Here is a 21,126-nt window from a genome sequence, read left to right on the forward strand (position 1 = left end):
GCTGCACAAAAACCAAAGAAGATTATGGATGCATGACCTATGATATGTCCCCTAGTTTTTCTATTTGCTCTGTATCATTTGAATTGGTGGTGTTTAAAATCCAACCAACATGCTAATTATCGACCCAAAGAAGTGTGAATGCTTTCGGCTACAATGATTACTGTTGTTAAGTACCTGGAAGTTTGGTTCTTTCAGCATTGTTAACAGTTTTGTGAAACTAATGCTTTGCAAATCTGGTAATGTGGTAAAAAGGGAAAGACGAGACATGTAGTGTTCTTTTAAATATAGAATTTATGTCTATAGTGCCAATTCAGACAGCTGTCATGGAAAACCAAAAACACACAGTGCACATGCCAAGTTCTAACAATTCATACAGCAAATGTAAACAGTAAGTACCATGTAGTATCAGTCCATCAGCTGTCACTCTGCCTCAGCACCAACAAAATGCTGAAGGGGAAGTGAAAGTTTTGCTCAGGATTCAAATTGCTCTAAATGTTCCATTTCTACCAGTTTTGTTTCATTCTTGGCGCTGGTGATGTCATTGAGGGAGGATATCTTTAAGCTGAGTCCACACTGTAAGTGACTTGGCAACCATATAAAATGAATGACCTTGGAAACATGGAAAACCACGGAAACAAAATATCAACTGGTGACACAGAGTGGGCAAAACATGAGACAAAGATGCCTCAACTTTCCGGTGAGCAACTGGAACAACTTCCAATGAGAGTGCAAGATTGACATCTGAACTGGTTATGAATACATTAGTGGGTTACCTAGGAAACCAAGCCTGAATTGTCCATCATCTCGCCCTTCCAATATTCGGTCTGGGAGGGGCAGCCAATCAGAACAAAGTCTGCTTCAAAGAAGGGAAGATTAATTAATTTTCCCACACGGCTGTTGTGGAGCAAAAAAACATAAATACATATCCTTATCCTCCTTATCCTTATATAAATTCAATATGAGTTGAATAAGGATTATTTTGAACCATCAGTACAAGGATAGAAATGAGTCCCAAAATAATGCATTATTTATTATTACAGGTGATTAAAAGTAGTCTTCTGTAATGAGCAGTGTTGGGTAAGTTACTTTAAATTAGTAACTTAGTTACATTACTAGTTACTTCTATCAAAAGTAACTCAGTTACTTCAAGTTACTCGTTACTTTCAGAGTAACTAGTTAATAGGGAAAGTAACTTTGGTTTTAGTCAGAATTCTCTTGTTAATGTGTTGCTTCCGTAACTGGATACCCAGCCAGACTACCAGTCTTCTAGCTTGCTTACTTGCCACAAGTGCACTGTGCCACCTACCAATAGAAAGGAAAAAATAATGTGCACACTTCCATGAGAGAAATCCCATGCCTGGACCGTCGTTGACCGCCGCATGATTCTAGCCTGCTTTTTACATCCAACACAAAAACTGCAGTCGTGGTGCTTTCGATTGTACTCAGAACTCGGAAATTCTGCCTTCTGAATAGGAAGATGCAGGTAACACCAGACTGCAGATGAGCTGCATACAGGGCTGGACTGGGACAAAAAAAAATCGTCCCGGGGAATTTGACTAGAGACCGGCCCACCATTATAGGAAAAATCATAAAGCCTTTGAATGAAAACAAACGCTGTTGTGACAGTGATGTACACTGTTCTGATGGTATATATGTATCAATCTATCAATCGTTTGTTGTAAGACTCAGATAATTATTTTTTTTTAAAAGTGAGACATTTTAAATGAGAATAAGAAAGAAAAGTATTTCTTTGTGCCCCCCTCTCCCTGTTAATGCCCTACCTGCCCCCCTGGCAACACTTTGCTAGACCCGCCCCTGCACAGTTACCAGCTGTCAGCTACCTAAAAAAGGATCCTGGTGTTACTTGTCTCTCAGAAACAGTTCATAACGTCCCTTCAACTCATTCATGTCACCTAAAAGGTAAACCTGTTTCTCCATCACCTGTTCAGCTCTGATGATTCAGGAAGGACATCTCCTGGTTTCATCTTCATGTTTCCCTCTCACCACATATCCAAACTGATATCATGGCCAGTAGGTTTACAGCTGTGGCTCCAGCAAACATCAGCTGATACTAGAAATTAATATTAAATAAATTCTAACAACAGCTGATCAAGCTTAAACGTGCTGCTGTTGTTTAGCACAACATCCGCTGGTTTCCTCTTTCTGGCGCAAAGTGAGCGATAAACAAACAAGAGAGAAAAGCCGATCAGCTGATCATTGATCAGTTTCATGATTGAAGTAGAAACAGGAGAGGGAGGGGAGAGAATGAGAGGAGAAGAGGCAGCTGTGCAGCGTAAACACAGAGTAACTCCAGCTTTGTGTCTTTTTCATTGTAGCTGAAGTCCGGGACAAACTGTTCCTTTTCACCTCAATACGAAACGCATGATATTTTCTCTGAATACGAGACGATTCCGTTTTTTACGGGACGGTTGGCAACTCTAATAATTAACCGTATGAACAAAATAAAGTTCAACATCAGTAACATAGCACCCACCCAGCTGTATAGAAACTCCGTCATGCTAGCTAGCACGCAGTACGGAAAAAGTCAGAATAACGAAAATAAACTCCACCTAAACTTGGTTCATATCTGACCCAGAGAGACTGCAGGTCAGAACTTCTTACCTGAAGTTCAGTTCACCTGACACTCTCGGACCAGCGGCCGCGTCTCTCCTCTTGCCTCCCTTTTCCTTCATCCACCTGCTGGCTTCCACCACTTGCTAATGTTATTGAATCTGTGGAAGCTCCGCGATAGCCACCACACGAAGTAACGAATAACGAGCCTATTTAAATCCCAGTAACGAGTAACGCGTTCCTGGTTTGGGCATAATAACTAGTTACCGTGCTCGTTACCACAATAATAACGTAGTTACTGTAACGCGTTACTTAATAACGCGTTAGTCCCAACGCTGGTAATGAGGTAACGCTTTTTTTCATCTTGTAATCGGAGAATCCTTCATCTCTATTCCTTAACACAAAATTGGCATGAAAATCATCTCAGACATGTCTTTCATGCCTCTTACTCACTGAAAACGACCCTATTTTAACACGAAATTCAGAGAATAAGTCAAACGTTCATCTCCATGTGCATCCCACTCTGCACAATTCCTAAAACAGAGCATGTTCTCTGCCCTACTGACTTGTAAAAGCAGGCGCTGTGTAAGTGGAAAGAAGATGGGATTTCATTATGTGGCCAGTCATTTGTTTCTGCTACTCATGGACTGACTGCTGGTGCGCCGCACAGCTGTGGGCTGAATTAAAAGCCCAATCACACTACAACCGACAGAGGTCAAGTTCAGCACACTAGCAAGAAAGCTTTGCATGAGTCAGAGCGATGCAGATGCTCTGCTGTCTTTAGCACTCACTGTCAATCATACATCCCTTGTAGCTATTCCTTCATTGCTCTCCACACACACACACACACACACACACACACACACACACACACACACACACACACACACACATAAATTCCTCTGTGCCATAACAGTGTGAATATTTCCTATTGGCAGAGTGAAGCCTAGTAGCAAATGCACACTTATGTCCCCCACCGAGATCTATGTGTCGCATATAATTACTGATTTCTGTGTAAACTAATGGATTTATGGTTCACGTATGGAGGCCTTGTTATCCAGTGACAGCCTGACTGGCAGCCTGGCCAGTAAGCATGTAAAAAAGCACGCTGTGAAGCTTTTTGACAGAATAAATTATATATTTTTTTAAACACAAACCTATGCGATGTCGGAAAGAAATGTCAGGAGCTACAAACAACACTCAGAGAGGATGATTGTCTTCTTAAGAGCAGTGGTATTTTTATATTTTACCCAGCATTTAAGTTCATGAACTGAAACAGCCCTGGGGCTCATGAGCTGCTCTGTAAGTCATTGATTTCACTCTGTTGCAGGCCTGTTAATTACCTGTTTTTGCAGTAAAGAAAACCTTTAGTGTAGATGTCTTAGAAATTGTACCACTATCCTCCTGACTACCAGGAAAAAAAATGTTGTCCAATCCAAAAAAAATTTAAATCCCCCAATGTTTGTAAAGTAATTAGAAGACTGAAATAATTTTTTGGGAAAAAAAAGTTTACATTTTTTAGATATCACATGTCCACTGCAGAGGACATTGGAAGGCCGAATGTGTAAAAATGAACTTTGATGGCAAACATTTGCTTCAACTCTTCACCAAGGAGAAGTTTGAACTCAAGGAACTGTAGTGGTTTCTTCCCCCAAAACTGCAAGTCACTGCTATACTGAAGCCACGAGTTGGTGATTGCCAGATCAAAAAGTAGAAAACTGCACATACTGTCAATTTCTCAGTGTGAGAGACCATCCTGTAGAAACTCAACATTCAATATGGTCCACGTCACCTATATTGGTAGTGTACTCAGCAATTGCCAGTGGACTTGGCACATGGACAAACCTTTTGTTTTTCTTAAACCATCTTGTGCGTCTGTCCTGAGGTTGATTGCCATAGGCAGAGGATGCCATGACAACTGTCCAACCACTTAATGACAGCAAGTTCAGTACCATCCCTGATGCTCCTCCTTCTTTCTTCTTCAAGGGCTTATTCCCTATGATCTTCTTCATCAGACAACTCAAGATCTGAATTTCCCTCATCAAACTGCAATAAATTTCATTCTGCTTCTAAAAAGGACTCCTTTTCTGGTCATTTAAAAAAACAGAACAAAATGGAAGAAATGACTACAAATGTCCACTACGGAGGACATTTTTTTAAACACTTCAATACTATACTAAAATGAAGTTAGAATTAAGCATACTATGTTTTAATGTGTTATTAAGAGACTTATTTAAAATATGCTAACAACATTTATAGCTAAAAATTGCTCAATAAGAAGTTTTATGCACTTACTTTTCAGTGTTGGGGAGTAACGGAATACATGTACCGCCGTTACGTATTTAGAATACAAAATATGAGTAACTGTATTCCGTTACAGTTACCGTTTAAAAAGGTGGTATTCAGAATACAGTTACTTTGTTGAAATAAATGGAATACACTGGGGTACTTTCCTGTTTCATTTTGTCGCGGGTCAGGACTGTTTGGGTTTTGTTTGACAGCTACGATCTGTTGTTCCAGGCGGCAGCGTTACGGTTGCCATGGTTACAGGGCGACGCTCTCTCTCTCTGCGACTGTGTGTTTCCTGGGTGAGAGAGCGCCTTTTCGTTGTTGTTGTTGTTGTGCTAAGCTAACAGGCAGAATGCTACAAGCATAGCTCTAAAGAATGTAGCATCATGGGCAGTGTAGTCCGTGCTGCTGGGAGAATGGACTGCCATACACGTTATGTGTCTGTGAGCGCTAGGAGGGAGAAAAAGGAGAGTCGAAAAGCAGGAGTTATCGTCAAGCAGAAACGGGAGCTGGAAGCATGTAAATATAATAATAACCACTGCAGCCAAGAAGAGTGCCTGACGAGCCCAGTTGTAAGTACGCTATTAAGACTCGACTGTACACCGTGTTCGTGTTTTCCTCCGAAAACAACAAGTTCCGTTGGAGCAGCCTTTCAACGCCTCTCTGTCTGTCGCAAGAAAAGTTGACCCACACAACAAAGTAGAGCTATTTTTCGGCTACCAGCCGACAGGGACCCCGCCGTATTATGCTGGGCTTACACTGTGCGATTTTTTCAGTCGCGCGATTCAGCTCCTGCTCAAACTGTACGATTGACTCGCAGGGGTTAGAAGTTCATAGGTCTCACACTATACGGCCCGATGCTCTGATGCGACCTGAGTGCTCACACTGTGCGTCCATAAAAATGAAGGTTATAACAGAAATTCTGTCGCTCGCTCTCCGTCTCCGTCTTTCACTCACACAGACACACCACCACCATCAGCTTTGCTAAATTGCTAATGAAAAACATTGGTCAGGCAGCTGTGATTGAGCAGCAGTGTCGATCCAACTATTTTCACGGTTGTTGTGGTCGTGATAATTTTGTGAGGCCACATCGAAAGGGCTCGGATGGTTCTACAGGTTGTGCCTCCCTCGCTTGTGTCCAGATCACACGCTGCACTGCCGTGCTACGCCGTCTTTTTCGCTGACATTTGTGTTTGCGCGTGCGCAGTGTGGCAAACTGCGGTGACACCCTCACGACCAAGCGATTGATGATCGGGAGCTGGTCGTGAGGTGTCAATCGCTTCTCGTTACCCCACGTATACTACACGATGCACGACGCACGATGAAGGCCAAAATCGGGCCGATCGCCAAAACGATCGCACGACTCAAAAATCGGCTCAAAATGGGCCAAAAATCGCACAGTGTGAGCCCAGCATTAGTCAGAGGTCCCTTTACTACAGTTCGGAGTCGCGGACCTTCAGTAATAGTAATAAATCACACAGCAATAGTACATTCACGTTGTTGTAAAAAGCATGATAATATTGTAGCGGGTCAGGGCTGTTCGGGGTTCTGCTTGTACAGTTATGTTTTGTGTATGTTGCCATGGTGACGGGTGACGCCCTCTCGCTGCGACGGTGTGTCCTTCCGGGGTCAGAGGGCGCCCTATGTGTGTTGTGGTTGCCGCGCTGAGCAGTTAGCTAGTGGCAGTGTGTTCTTCTGCAAATGTAATAAACGGCTGTGCTCCCTGGCTAGCTCACGGGAAGCAAGACCTCCGTCTCCTCCTTGTCTGAACTCGCCACAATATATTAAGTAATCCAAAGTATTCAGAATACGTTACTGTCATTGAGTAACGTAACGGAATAGGTTACAGAATACATTTTGGGGCATGTATTCTGTATTCTGTAATGGAATACATTTTAAAAGTAACCTTCCCAACACTGTTACTTTTCTTCTTCCCATAAAATGTGCTTGCAGCGATGGCTGCCATTTTTCCTTAATGAAAAAAACTAAAGTTCCCAAAGCTCCACCCCTTCACATTTGGTATCATTGGAAAGCCCTAAATGTCCTCTGTAGATACCAAAAGGAGGCAATTCTGTAGTATGCAGTGCATGGGAGATATTCAGGTTTAGAAAGGTGCTCTACAGAGGACAAATTTGCATTGCTGGTAGTCAGGAGGCTATATAAAGTGTGACACTTGTGGGTTTTCAAAGTGAATGCAATATAAAATACTGAAGTTGGTGCTGGTCTTTTTTAAGCTGTTTCCAGGAGACCACACGATAAAAACCTCTTTGATTGGTTGCTCTCGTGTTTTATTTGTGCAAATCTACAACAACAACAAAAAGCAATTTCTGTTTTAATGTAATATTCTTTAAGCAGCAGAGCACGGCGTGAAGCTAACTTAACCTTTTAAATTTTGTTGAGGACGTCAGGGTCATCGGGGTTTGCTGCTTGGCAAATTAACTGCGCTCAGAGTGTGAATCTGCAGCACTTCTGGTGAGTGCCAAGTTTTAAAATCCTCATAACTGAAAATAAAATCTTGTCAAATGGGAGTAAGAAAATTAATTATCATTCCTTTCCAGCAAGCACTGTTTTCCATCCTGTGAGCCACTGACGGCACCAAGTAAAGGAAATAGAGAAGCAGAGCCCTCCTGTCTGATGCTCACAGACACTTTACCCTGCACAAACAGTACATTTGACCTCGCTAATGAAAAACAAAATATGCAGAGTGTAATTTGCTTCAGCAACCCCTAAAAAGTACACAAAAACATTTATTACAATTTATTGGAGCAGGAATCATAAAGTTATTGCGTGCACTTTACAGGAAATCTGCTTGACTCGTCACTGAAATGCTTGGAGTTGATAGTAGAGGAAACAAGAATGTTAATTTTGTTGTCCAATTTCATATTTGTGACAGTGCATTAAATTAAAGGGGGTTTAAAGGGAGACAAAGAAGCAGAGCCCCCCTGCTTATGATGTATGATGCTCAAGAACACTTTACCCTGCAAAACAAATACATTTGACATCAATAATGGAAAATGAAATGCACCAAGTTTCATTTGCTTCAACTACTAACAAAAAAGTAAATAAAACCGATATTTAGCTCATAGTTTCCCAGAAACATACAGTGTATGAAGAACAACTTGCACCTTCACAGTGGATTTTTATAAACGCCTATGCTCCCTCCTACAGTTTCTACATTTATATGTATTTTCCCTGTCAGGCTAACTCAGCTTTTGACCTTAAACCCCCACTCTTCTTTTATTGTTTCTGTACATGAGCCACTGAGAAAGCGATGCTTAACTGCCAGATAATTCGCAACACTTTAACTCTGTTCGCTGCATTAGGAGTCATAGTTTGGCTTCGCCTGTGAGCTGTTTTTCAGGCTTGTAACCCACACACACACACACGCATGCCTGCATTTGCTGTGCAACTCATCTTGTGCAACTGACTACAGCATGGGAGTTGTCTGATCATACCACTAGAGGCCAGTGCAATGGAAACTATAAATAGGCTTTTTGGCTGCATAGCAGTCACCAAACAGATTTCTAGTGACTGAAAGTGAAACTTTGAGGTTCCTGCTTTGCTCACACACGCCTGAAACCAACAAATGAAAGTCATTTGGATGTGTTTTCACTGCAGCATGGAAAAGTGTCAAGTTTCACAAAAGGAAACCTGCTTTATGAGAACAAACTGTGCTTCACCACACCAATTTGTGCTCCCCCCCCCCTCTTTTTAACATTTATATCAATTTATTGGAGAAGGAATCAGAAGTTATTGCATGCACTTTAGAGGAAAATCTGCTCGACTCATCACTGAAATGCTTGAAGCTGATAGTGGTGGAAACAAGAATGCTAATTTCGTAGAGCCGTGCAACGCTGAGAGTTGAAAGAAATGTTTTATGTTGCTGCAATTTTGTATTTCGACCATTTCTGTTTGAAACCCACACTTTCTGTTTGAGGCTAGATTAAATCAACTATCATGGCAGACTTATCTGTTTAAGTTTTCACAGTGTAATTCATTGCGTGGATTTGCTAATCATAGTGTGGGAGCTTGCTTTTATTTTGTGTAGCCTTTGATATCCCATTCTGAGTTCCAACACAGAAAGACTTTTATATCAATCGGTAACAAAGTGGAATGGAGTAAGGAGACATATGCATTTGATATTGCACACTCAGTTATTATCAGAAATATTTATTAGAATATGTTGAGCTTCTTTTAAAAATGTGACGCTTTCATGAGAGCAGTTTGATCTGACAGCCTAATCTGTTGTTCCTTCTGCTGTACCATTGTGCTAAGAACACAAAACTATAGTTTATTTTCGATGTTGGTAAAATTTTAGTACCAGGGAGTTATGAAAGTTATGGTATTGAACCCTTTCTGTCAGATTGGTTCCTACAGTGGGTGTGCTCAGTGCATTTATGCATGTAGATGAATTTCAAACTGATCATCAGAGTGTGGAAGAAAGGCGGCATGGTTGTTGGTGCGAGATAGGCTGGTCTGAGTATTTCAGAAACGGCTGGTCTGCTGGGATGTTCACACACAACCATCTCTAGGGTTTACAGAGAATGGTGCCAAAAAGAAAATATCAAGTGAGCAGCAGAAAATGCCTTGTTGATCTCAGAACAAACCAACTGTTCTCTGAACGCACAAGACATTGAATTTTGAAGCAGATGGGCTACAGCAGCAGAAGACCACACTGGGTCCCCTCTTGTCAGCTAAGAACAGAAAACTTATTCACAAAAAAACACGCTCATGAAAACTTGAAGGCTTTAAAAACACCGCCTGGCCTGATGAGTCTCAATTTTTGTTACAACATTCAGAGGGTAGGGACAGAATTTTGTGTAAACAACATGAAAATATGGATCCATCCTGTCTGCTATCATCGGTTCAGGCTGCTGCTGGTAGTATAATGGCGTGGGAGACGTTTTCTTGGTACACTCTGTCCCCCTTAGTACCAACAGAGGATCGTTAAAATGCCACAGCCTACTGGAGTATTGTCCCTGACCATGTCCATCTCTGTATGACCACAGTGTACCCATCTTCTGATGGCTATTTCCAGCAGAATAACACATAATGCCATATTCACATCATGGATGTGCAGCTACAAATCTGCAGCAACTGTATGATGCTATAATGCCAATAACATCTCCCCTATTTCAATGAATGTCTTGGGCTTTTTTGCTTTTTATTAGAGAAATCAGTGATGAGGGACAGGAAAGCACAGAGCAAGGCAGTGAGGAGATTCAGCAAAGAGTCTTGGATTGGAATTAAAAACAGGCTGCTGGATTTAGCCTTGCAGTATATAGTCACCTGCTTAAATTGTGAGCTAAACCAAAGATCTCAGAGGAATGTTTCCACTACCTGTGCCATATTGAATATAGACCGTTCTGAAGGTAAAAGGGAACTCCAACCCAGTACAAACAAAGTGTACCTAATAAAGTGTCTAACAAGTATATAGACCAATGCTCCCTCCTGTGTTTTCTATTGACATCTTCTGGAGCTTCTGATGAAGTTAGTTTTGTAAGTACCTAAGATTATTTCATCTAATTGTTCAACGAATTGTTAGTATAGTTTTTTCCATTAACAATATGCTTTGATCCATGCTTAAGTTTTAATTTATAAAGAACTCTGTTGTATTTCTTCTGCTGTGTCAATAAATTATTAATAAATTATCGACATCAGTGTTTTTAATTTTGATTCATATCTCCCCTAAATAAGAACAATGCATTTAAGAGACACTTTGTGGTTCAGCAAAAGGAGTAGAACCTGAAAATTACTGAAAATCTTGAAAATAAATCTTGAAAGTTGAACACTAAATGTTGCTCTTCTTCTTCATGCTTCTTCTTCATAAGGTCTCTTTTATCCCCACTGCGTCTTGTCTTCTTAATGGCAAATAATTGTCCTTGAACTTTCTATCATTATTATTGTTATTATTATTTCATAGTATTGTTCTGTTTATTTTTATCCTGCTGCTAAACTAATTTCCCCTTGTGGGACAATAAAGAAATTGAATTGAATTGAATTGAATAACACCATCTGTGGGCCTTGTTAAAACACCTTTTTCACAGCGGTTAAAATCCAAGGCCAAAGGTGGATGAACATGGCTGCACAGCTATGTTGAGTGAAAGCCAGAAGCATGACATCGCTGAAAAGGAGTGAAAAATGTCAGCTCACTCAGGCTTTTACAGAGTATTTCAAGCTCAATGCTGCGACAGTAAGTGTTGCAAGCAATTTTGCAATCTTGGTTATCAACACCTAAATATGATTAATACTATAAAAAAAAATGAGTGCATGTGGAGTATTTTGCAACATCTGCACATTACAGGCTCTGGTTTAATGTGGTTGTGAAAAATGTTCGGGATTTATTCATCCAGGTGGTGATGAGAGGATGCCCTCACTTCCTGTGAAGCAGATTTCAATCTTTCTACCAACTCGAGCGTTTCCACCAAGTCATTATTCATGATTATATTAAATTTTATTTTTACATGTGACATTAACTGTGTAGTTTTGCATATCAAAATACATTGGCAAACCTGATTATATTCTGTGCTTTCAGAAGTGAGCAGAAGCTGAATATGGGGTGTATAAAAATAAATTAGTAATGGCCCTCTCTTTACTGTGAGGCACTTTTTTGTCAGGCTACTTGAATCTCTTTTGCAAGGCAGATGGACACCAGTGGGCTGGAAGTCTTAAAGCCTGGTTAGGACTTCACTGCTCTAACCTTTATGAAAATGTCAAGATTATTCACAGAGGGAACCCAAGCTGAATAAATGACTATGAAAGATATATTTTCCTGACCTTAAACCTGTAAGGTAAACAGAAACAAAGGTGGTGGGATTGGCGACTGGCAGCACAATCCTGTCAAGGTTTCAGTCAAATACTTGAAATATACAGATTCCATTTAAAATTTCATGATGTTTAACAGACTCTTTAACAATAAGAAACCCATTTTTATAATTTACTGTAGCTGTGACTGTCTATGGTATGTATTAGCACGGTAGCATGGTGGTTAGCACTGTTGCCACACCGCAAGAAGGTCCTCAGTTCAATTCCACCATCAGGCCGGGGTCTTTCTGTGTGGATTTTGCGGTTTCCTCTACCCGTCCAAAGACATGCAGTTTGTAGGGATAGGTTAATTGATTCATCCAAATTGCCCATAGGTGTGAATGTGAGCGCAAATGGTTGTGTGTTAGCTCTGCGACAGGCTGGCGACCTGTCCAGGGTGTACCCCACCTCTTGCCCTATCACAGCTGGGATAGGCTCCAGCGCCCCCCACGACCCTGAAAAGGATCAGCAGAAGCAGATGGATGTGACTGTATACGGTATATCTTAAAACAGCGAATAGAACAACAACAAATAGCTAATATTATCAGCTCCTTCACAGCTTTTAGCCTAATTTCTCCCATACACTTTAGTAAGAAGACATCATGCTTTTTGAGTTTGAAAACTCCAGCAGCCCACCTCCAGTGTGAGCAACCATGCTTGGATGACCTGTTAGTCCTTAACTCTGCTGCTTCTTCTCCTCCAATCTGTCATGACAAACACACTCTTCATATTTCATGCCGTCACTGTATACGTTGGATCAGTTTTGACCCAGACCAATAATTCCCTCATAGTAAGTGTGTATAGCAAATTCTCAACTACAAATCTATTTAGAATACATAAACAGCCCGTCTGACATTTATAAATGGATGATTAATACTCAATTACTGTTTTACAGAGCACAACCTCACTTATACATCATAAAGAAATCCTCATAACTACCATCTATGATGTGTGATATTAATTCAATATTATTATTGTTTACACTACTGGTCAAAAGTTTTAAAACACCCCAGTTATTTATTGAAAATTGTGCAGTTTAATATCTCATTGCACTCTTAAATGAAAGCGTAGTACACATAAGCAATGGAGTTAAAAAAAAGAAATCAGAGAATACATTTATGGACCAAAATGTGTTCTAAACTTTTGACTAATCAAAGTAGCCACCTTTGGTAGACATAACAGCTGAACTCATACGTGGCATTCTTTCTACAATAGAAATCAAATATTCTCCAGAAAAGTTCATATCTGTTTCAGACCTTCCCAAAAATGTGGCACTTCTAGGTTGCTTTGCTTTCACTCTTCTGTCCAGTTCATCCCAGACCAGCTCAATGGGGTTTAAGTCTGGAGACTGTGGTGGCCACTTCATGTTTTCAAGCTTACCATCATGTTCATTGTTCCTGAGGTATTTCTTACATAGTTTGGACTTATGTTTTAGGTCATTATCTTGCTGTAAGATGAACCCCTGACCAACTAGGTGTATACCAGAGGATATTGCATGGCGCCCCAAAATGCTGTGGTAGTCGTTTTGGTTCAGGGTGCCTCTCACTCTGTGCAATTCACCGACCCTGGATCCAGCAAAACAGCCCCAGACCATCACACTTCCTCCTCTATATGATGCCACTCTTTTTGTAGCAGTACGCTACTTTCTGCAGTACAATACTGTTCAACTGGAGAGTATGGTACCACAGTGTGCTCCAACACTGCTTTTACGCAGACCGGGGGGTTGTAAGTAATCCAGAAAAGTTGGAACACCTGTAGAAGTAGCACCAGCTTTCAAGGCTTGACCAACCTCCTTTGCTGCAGAACAGCTTGTTAACACATTTTGTGTTCCCTGAAAAAGGCCTTTTTTTATAATTCTGAAATGTACGTATTTTTCAGTTTTAATAATGTATACTTTATTGATCCCCTTGGGGAAAGTCCTCTCTGCATTTAACCCATTCACTCTGTGAAGCAGTGGGCAGCCATTGGGCACCCAGGGGGCAGTGTGTAGGGACGGTACCCTGCTCAGGGGTACCTCAGAGTAGCCCTTTAGTGGACCTTGCGATCATGGGGCCACCACACTACCTACTGAGCTGTCAATATCAAAACAGGTCAAATTTGACCTGAACAGTATGTAAGAGTTAAGTGCCTTCTATCAAATTCTTTGGTGCTTGAGGAAACTGGAGTTTTCTCTGCCAGTTTCTGGGCTCGCTCTCATTGGGATTTCCACATAGAGCCTTTTGTCCTGCTTCTGTGAAGCTGATAGTGTTTACGACCCTCTTTTTAATTTGGTATTTTTTCTGGCCTCCTTCTTTCCTGTCACCTGTATCTTTCCTGGTTCAGAATTACTTTCCACCTAGGAAAAGGCACACAATATCCGTGGTGTCACGAGAGTGTCACAGCACAAAAGATATTCAGAAGGATTTTAGCAATTCACTCCATGTGTTTCTCTTTGAGGACTTCAGGTTCGTTGAGATGCCTTTGGCTCTTCTTCACCTTTGGAGAAATAAAGCATTTTTGAATATCACTGCTGACACACTCACTTTGTGAAATATAACTTGAACTGAAAGGTTCCACCACAAAACACACCAACCTTTGGGAACTACCTCAGCCCCTTTCTCCTCTGCCTTCCTCACACCTTCTTCAGTACTTTCAAGAAATGGCCCGACATAAGTAAATATTTTCATGTGTTGCTTTGCTCTAAAGGACCTGAACTCATTGATACCATCGCCATGTTTGTACATTGTGAGTATCAAACCCATAATTGTGCATAAGCATTTTGATTTCAGTTTCTTTGCAGGTACAGATGTAAATCATTGGCCATGTTTCATGACCAAGGTGTCAGCCGGTGCTGCAGATAACATAAAAAGCATGTTTGAGCATTTTTACTCCACCAGCACTGCCATGTATCCATCAGGGCTTTGGTTTGTATCACAAGTAGCTGAGTCGACTGAGTAACTGGCCAAGTAAGCGTACTGAAAAAAAGTTAAAAAGCCTATAATGACAAATTCATTTATAGTGTATTTCAGCCCACACTTGGCTGAATTCACACTGAAAATTCTGCTTTAGCAATAAATAATAACCTTGCCACCCTCTGATCACCAACACTCGGTACAGAACATCTAAGAAAGAAAATACCAGAAAGCAGCTTCTGTGGAAACTGTCAAGTGTCAGTTTTTCTATCCCCTCTGTCCTTTTACTCACTTGGTTGAGCTTGATTGATACTGCAGCGCACCATTCCTTCTTAATCCTATGCATTTTTAAAGAACTAGTGGGATGCTTGCTGGGAACTAATTTCCAATGACTCTAACCATATTGTAATAAGGCAGAGATAGTGCTGTGGTGGCGCTTTGTATCGATTCAAGGCAGAGGTCTCTGAATTGTGATTCATTACAAAACCCAGCAAAGCAAAATAGAGAATTAAAACGCCCTCCTGTGCTGGAAACTTCGGGGGGATATGTGATGTAAGTGTATGCCCCTGCTTCTCCAGCTTTACATGCTCAATCGAAAGTTCATCAGTGCATACTGGACGTTACTGAACAATATTAGTGACTCACAGAGGCACAGAAACCAGACAGAGCTGCCATTTCACAGCTGCCCCTTCACCAATATCAGCTACATATTTCAGTGCACAATAACCCAGGGAGGGGCAAAGACTGTTTGCAGGCTATGTTGAATATTTTAACACCTCTGCATATTGTTCTTGTACTAGAATTGTTGTTCATCTTAAAATGCCTGTAGCAGCTTCATCTCTCAAATTGCTCCTCCTGTTGGGAAGAGCCGGTTCCACAGAATAATTTACATATGGCAATCACTGAGTTATTAAAAATTGTGTCAGAGGAGATGCCGTAAATACACTCACACAAACACAAGAAGGCAGTCCAGTTGGACTCAGCACTTGCAGTCGCATCGGCTTAAAAACTCTGATCATTATCCGGAAAACCCAGCACAGCTGATGCCTCTGAGTGATGTTTGTTTATGGTTTCATGATGCTTTGCACTGCAGAGCAATCTGATAGGAGACTTCAATATGAAGCCACCCAAACCAAAGAACAGGGATGAATTTTAGCAACAGAACCATAGCGTGCACATGTTTAATGGGACTGCACTGCTGTTGTTTTGCCACAGTTTCATCAGGCCATTAACAGCTGACAACACAATAGTAGTGTAGTTATTCCATTCCCATAGACATCCTCCTATTAAATTAAAACCAGTTTTCTTATTGCATATGTCACATATAGACAAGAAGACATGACGGCTAAAGGGTCAAGTCACCAATTATTTGCATCAGCATTGCTGCACCAGATTATCCAAGACAATCATCTACATGAATGTATAACCAGATTTGTGAGTATAAAATGAGGCCTAAGATGCAGAAGAAGAAAAAAAAAACAGCAATACACACGAGAAAACAACCCAAACACTTCAGCAAAACAACAAAGCTTTCTAAGGGTCCCTCTATCATCATTTGGCTGACAGGCGGGTCTGTGTGTGACAGGCTCAGATGAAAAGTGTATCTGGGAAAGCTTTCTAATGAGAACAGGGAGTGTCCGTTAGAGCTTTAATCTCAGTCTCGCAGCAAAGGGGATGTAAAGAATTTGCAACTGTGATGTTAAATAATGGCAGAGTGTAATGAAGTGACACAAATTGATATTAATTTGCTTGTTGATACAGTGGGGTCAGGAGGCATACAACCTACGGACATCTTGCTTGGGGAAGCTGTTGAGAAATGGCTTTTTCTGCCAACGGGCAGAACACTGTGCACAGCCTGGGCCATTCACACAAAAGACATCCTGAAGACTCTCTGTGTGAACAAGGTTTTTGTTGTTTCCTGAAGGAAACTATATTCATTGTTGCAAGATTGTTAAGGCAAAATGATTGTGCTGTCAGTGCATATGCTATGCCAGATATTGGGTAGTTAACTAACCCAATGTGGTCCCCAGAGACAAGCTTGATAACAATTGGTGGAATAATGTAAAAGAAATTCATGCAACAAGAGCTCGACGGCACTGCAAACAGAAAAACAAATCCCCACAGGCATTTTTATACATACATCACAGTCCCCTTCATTACCTTACCAACACCCCCACCTGACACATATAAACACACACATACATATACTGTCTTTGCATTTGGTCATAGACAGTTTGATACCACTGGTGTACCCAGAGCTATGTGGATGTCTGTATGTTTGCTTGAGTCTTTGTGGTTCTTTGTGCGATTCCTTTATGTCATTGTCACTGCAGACCACATCACAGCCATGTAGACTTCTCAAATCCCAGGACAGCTGAAGTGTGTTTTAAGAGTTGAAAAAGTTCACTACATTAACATCTTTAGGAAGTGTTACCGTACTGTGCAAAAGTCTTGTGCTACTCCTCTATCCTTTATATGAGGACCCAAACTTTCATGTTATTTTTGTAATTGGTCTCGAGTAGGGGTGGGTTTAAAAAAAAATTGATTTCCCAATTCAAATCAATTTTAGTTTGAATAATGCAATATCGATTTGTTAAGTCCTAAATCAATTTTTTTTATATAAATGTACACTGAAAAAAAGTGATTGGCCATCTCTTAGATTTATGTAAGCATCTTGCTTGTATTTAACACAATTGCCTCGTGCTTTAAAGTTAAGTGTAACTATATAGTGTAGAAACTACATTATATGCAGAGAGGGTAGATTAAATTGTTCATATCATGTTAATATGTGAAGTAAGTCAATAATATAGCAATGTTAAATCTCACGACACTGCATGGGATTTCAGTCTCGCACGCTTTGGATTGTGGTTTGAGGAAGGCATCCATCTTAGTCAAGTCAAGCAACCCCCTCTACTTTTTTTGGTACACCGAAAAAAGTAGAGGGGGTTGTTACATTAAAAAAGTCCAAAAAAGTTACAATTACCTTGTAATTTGAACACAAAAATTTCATGTTTCTATCTTAAACATAATTAAATCATGTAGAATTTGTATGAAATTCAACAACTTAATTTGTTCTTGTTGAGATGACATGATGCAATCTAATACGAGTGGTTAGTTGCTGGACTGGTGAAATTCACAAGATCGCACGAGATTTCAAACTGCAGGAAAATCACTGGAGTTGTAAGAGGCAGACAACTACACACAAACACCACGTATATGCTATCGCTATTTATTGTAGTCTAACCCAGTGGTCCCCAACCCCCGGGCCTCGGACCAGTACCGGTCCGTGAGTTGTTTGATACCGGGCCGCGAGAGTTGAGGCTCAGGTGTGAAATGTATAGTTTTCAGGGTTTTTATCGGTTTTCAGCGTTATTTTGTTATCGTTTTTATCGTTAACTCGGTTTTCCTGGGTCTTTTCACGTGTGTTATGAATAAATTTTCTTTTTTTCGGTACCGGTACTAGTTTTATTTTGTTGTATTTATCCGCGACACCTTAAAGGCTGGTCCATGAAAATATTGTCGGGCATAAACCGGTCCGTGGCGCAAAAAAGGTTGGGGACCTCTGGTCTAACCTGTCAAGGACAAAAACGTACAGAAAATTCTGCATCAAGCCTTGAACTTTCCTACTTTTGTTAAGCCTGGATTGATGGCATGGTGGTTAGTGCTATTGTCTCACAGCAAGAAGGTCCTTGGTTCAAATCCACAACCTGGCTAGCTTACAGTGGTTTCTCTCTGGGTGTTCTGGTGTTCTCCCACAGTTGAAAGTCATGCAGTTATTGGAGTTATGTTAATTGGTGGTTCTAAATTACCTGTGAATGTAAGTGCAAATGGTTGTTTGTCCGGTGAGCTGTCCACAGTGTGACCTGCCACTTTAGGTTTATTCCCCAACCCCTCTGCAACCAGGATAAAGATAGGAGGGTGGTAGTTGTTGTAGATCCATTCACTTTTTATGGTACCCAGACTGAACATTATGTAATATGAAGACAATATGTAGTATTTAAGTGACCAAGTAGTATTGAGGTAGAAGTTATTGAATAGTGAATAAAACAGGGCTGCCCAATCCCAGTCCTCGAGAGCTACTATCCTGCAGCTTTTAGATGCATCCCTACTCCAACACAGCTGAATCAAATGGTTTGATTACCTCTTCAGCATGCCATCATGTTTGGCAAAGGCCTGATAACAAGCCATTCATTTGATTCAGGTGTGTGGGAGGAAGGATGCATCTAAAAGCTGCAGGACGGTAGCTCTCGAGGACCGGGACTGGGCACCCCTGGATTAAAATATTCCAAGAGCTCAACTTACTTCATCTAAACATGTTTTAATCGCGTTTTATCAACACAAAATGCACAAGTTTATTGAATATGAATAAGTTGTGTTGATTTAACTCAGTTGTTTAAGTTTCTGCCAAAGCAAAACATTTGTGTGCAACCAATATCCACTATTGAGTTAAGTAAATCCAACATGGCCTTTTTTTCAGTGTATTTTGCCTGAAACCCCGGAATCTCAGTGTGAAGTGTAAACTATTTCATCAGATGCCAAACAGTTAAAACAGCAATTAAAGTTGAAAGAGCGGATAAACAGAGTCCGCAAAAAGATGTAAACACAAAGCGCGACCCGACAGCATGTACGGACATGCCATCGAGTGCTAAGAGACGACATCTCTCAGATACTGAAGCTGCAGGTTTCGTCACTCTCTGACCAAAAACTACGCTTCACATTTGATAAATATCGTCATTAATTCCCTCTCACTTTGGCAGTTTTACTTTCACCACGATAAAATCGCACTTCCTGCACAGCTCTCTCTCTGTCAGTGTACTTCAGGAACAGTTTCCCATGATAAATCTCAATTTTCTGCATTATTCGCTTGCTTATTATGCAGCAGTCTACTGTTGTGTCCAGCACTGTTGGCGGTAGTTTTAAAAAAAAAAAAAGACAAGAAAGCTTCATTTCTGCTGTTTCAATACCAAAGAAATTTAAACTTTTGCAAATTATGCCAAATTGCAAAACACTTAGCTGTGTCTCTAATAAACCTCTGTAAGTTTGCTCTGCTTCACTTGAGCAGCATCAGGTAATGTTCATATGTTGATTCATGGTTCTCTCTAGTTTTTCATCTACTGCAGAATATTTTTACGGCAGTTATCTGCTATAAAAAGCCAGGGAAGGGAAATCTCCTTCATATTTTTCTTTTTTATCCTCAGTTACTTTGACACAAAGGCATCTGCTGTGATGTTTGCACCTCTGATGAAGTCTCACAAGTGTCAGCTTTGTTTTTATTCAGAAATATAAAAATATGGATACGTACTGATAAATGATCAGAATGTTAATATTTCTGACTGAGTCAAAATTGAATTGAATCAAATGGAATCGTGAAGCGAATCGAATCTGGACCTCAGAATAGAATCAGTTATAGAAATCAGTGACGATGATACCCAGCCTTAGTTTTGAGTAATGTCCCAAAAGTTGATTCTGTTCATCTGGACGTAGCGTTTTCAGTGGGAGAAACATTTGGTGAAATGAATTCATGAATTGAAGTGACTTCTTCAGTCTCAGCTGACTGCAGGTTTCCCCAACCTTATAAACAGTACATTTGTATGATGAATGAAACTAGCACCACTGGCAAACAATGTGCTGTGAGATTAGTTTCTTGACCATTAATATGCAAATTGTCATTGCCATGATGATTAAGCATGGATCAAGACGTCTTGAGCGACAGTTTTCCAGACTTTTCTGTGGACACTGATTGCTTTTTCACTCATTTTCGAATCAGTCCTGCTACCTGATGTTTTTAGAAAGTTTTGTTGTTGTTGTTATTATTTATTAAACCACTTAACAACACTAACCTATGAATCATTAATCAAAAAGTCACCTAATTCAAGGGACGAACCAGTCTGCATCTACACATAACAGACAATATAAATACATAATTTGTTCCCATTTCTTCAGCTGAATCTAAGACAAATCCCCAATATAAGACAGTTTGAAAGAAATAAAATAGTATTTTAGGACTAGCAAAGAACTAATAACCAAAACTTTGTCAGATCTCTACATGGTGTGCACTGTCTCCTTAAAAGTTTTGAGGAAACTGGATAAGTGGAGGACAGAATAAGTAGTTACAGGTGTAAACACAATCTAAAGCAGATGAACAATATTTGAAAACCACATTCTTAAGAAATGAACCAACAAAGATCTGACAGGTACAACTGGCCCTTCAGTTGATCCATCGGCTGCTCACTAGAGCAGCATCAGAAACAGTCTTGCTGGAAGGGTGGCTGTCAAGAAGCCATTCTCTGTCAGGGATAAAAGGCTGAGATATGACAAATTACACGATAGAGCTACTTCCAGCTAGCTCTGCATGGTTGATTTTCACATCAGATGCCCTTCATGATAAAAACCGCAAAAGGATTTGTGTCCCCTCTTTGGATCAAGCCCGGTTCTTTCACTCATCAGGTACACTATAAAATCTAATTAGATCCAGAACTTTTTACAAACGTGTTGCCTCAAAAAAACCAAGCGAACTATGTTTGGACAACTTATTCATTGCAAGTGATAAGCATCACTAGTAAAAATGATG

This window comes from Astatotilapia calliptera, chromosome 11 (genome assembly GCF_900246225.1).
Source record: "Astatotilapia calliptera chromosome 11, fAstCal1.2, whole genome shotgun sequence".
NCBI lineage: Eukaryota > Metazoa > Chordata > Actinopteri > Cichliformes > Cichlidae > Astatotilapia > Astatotilapia calliptera.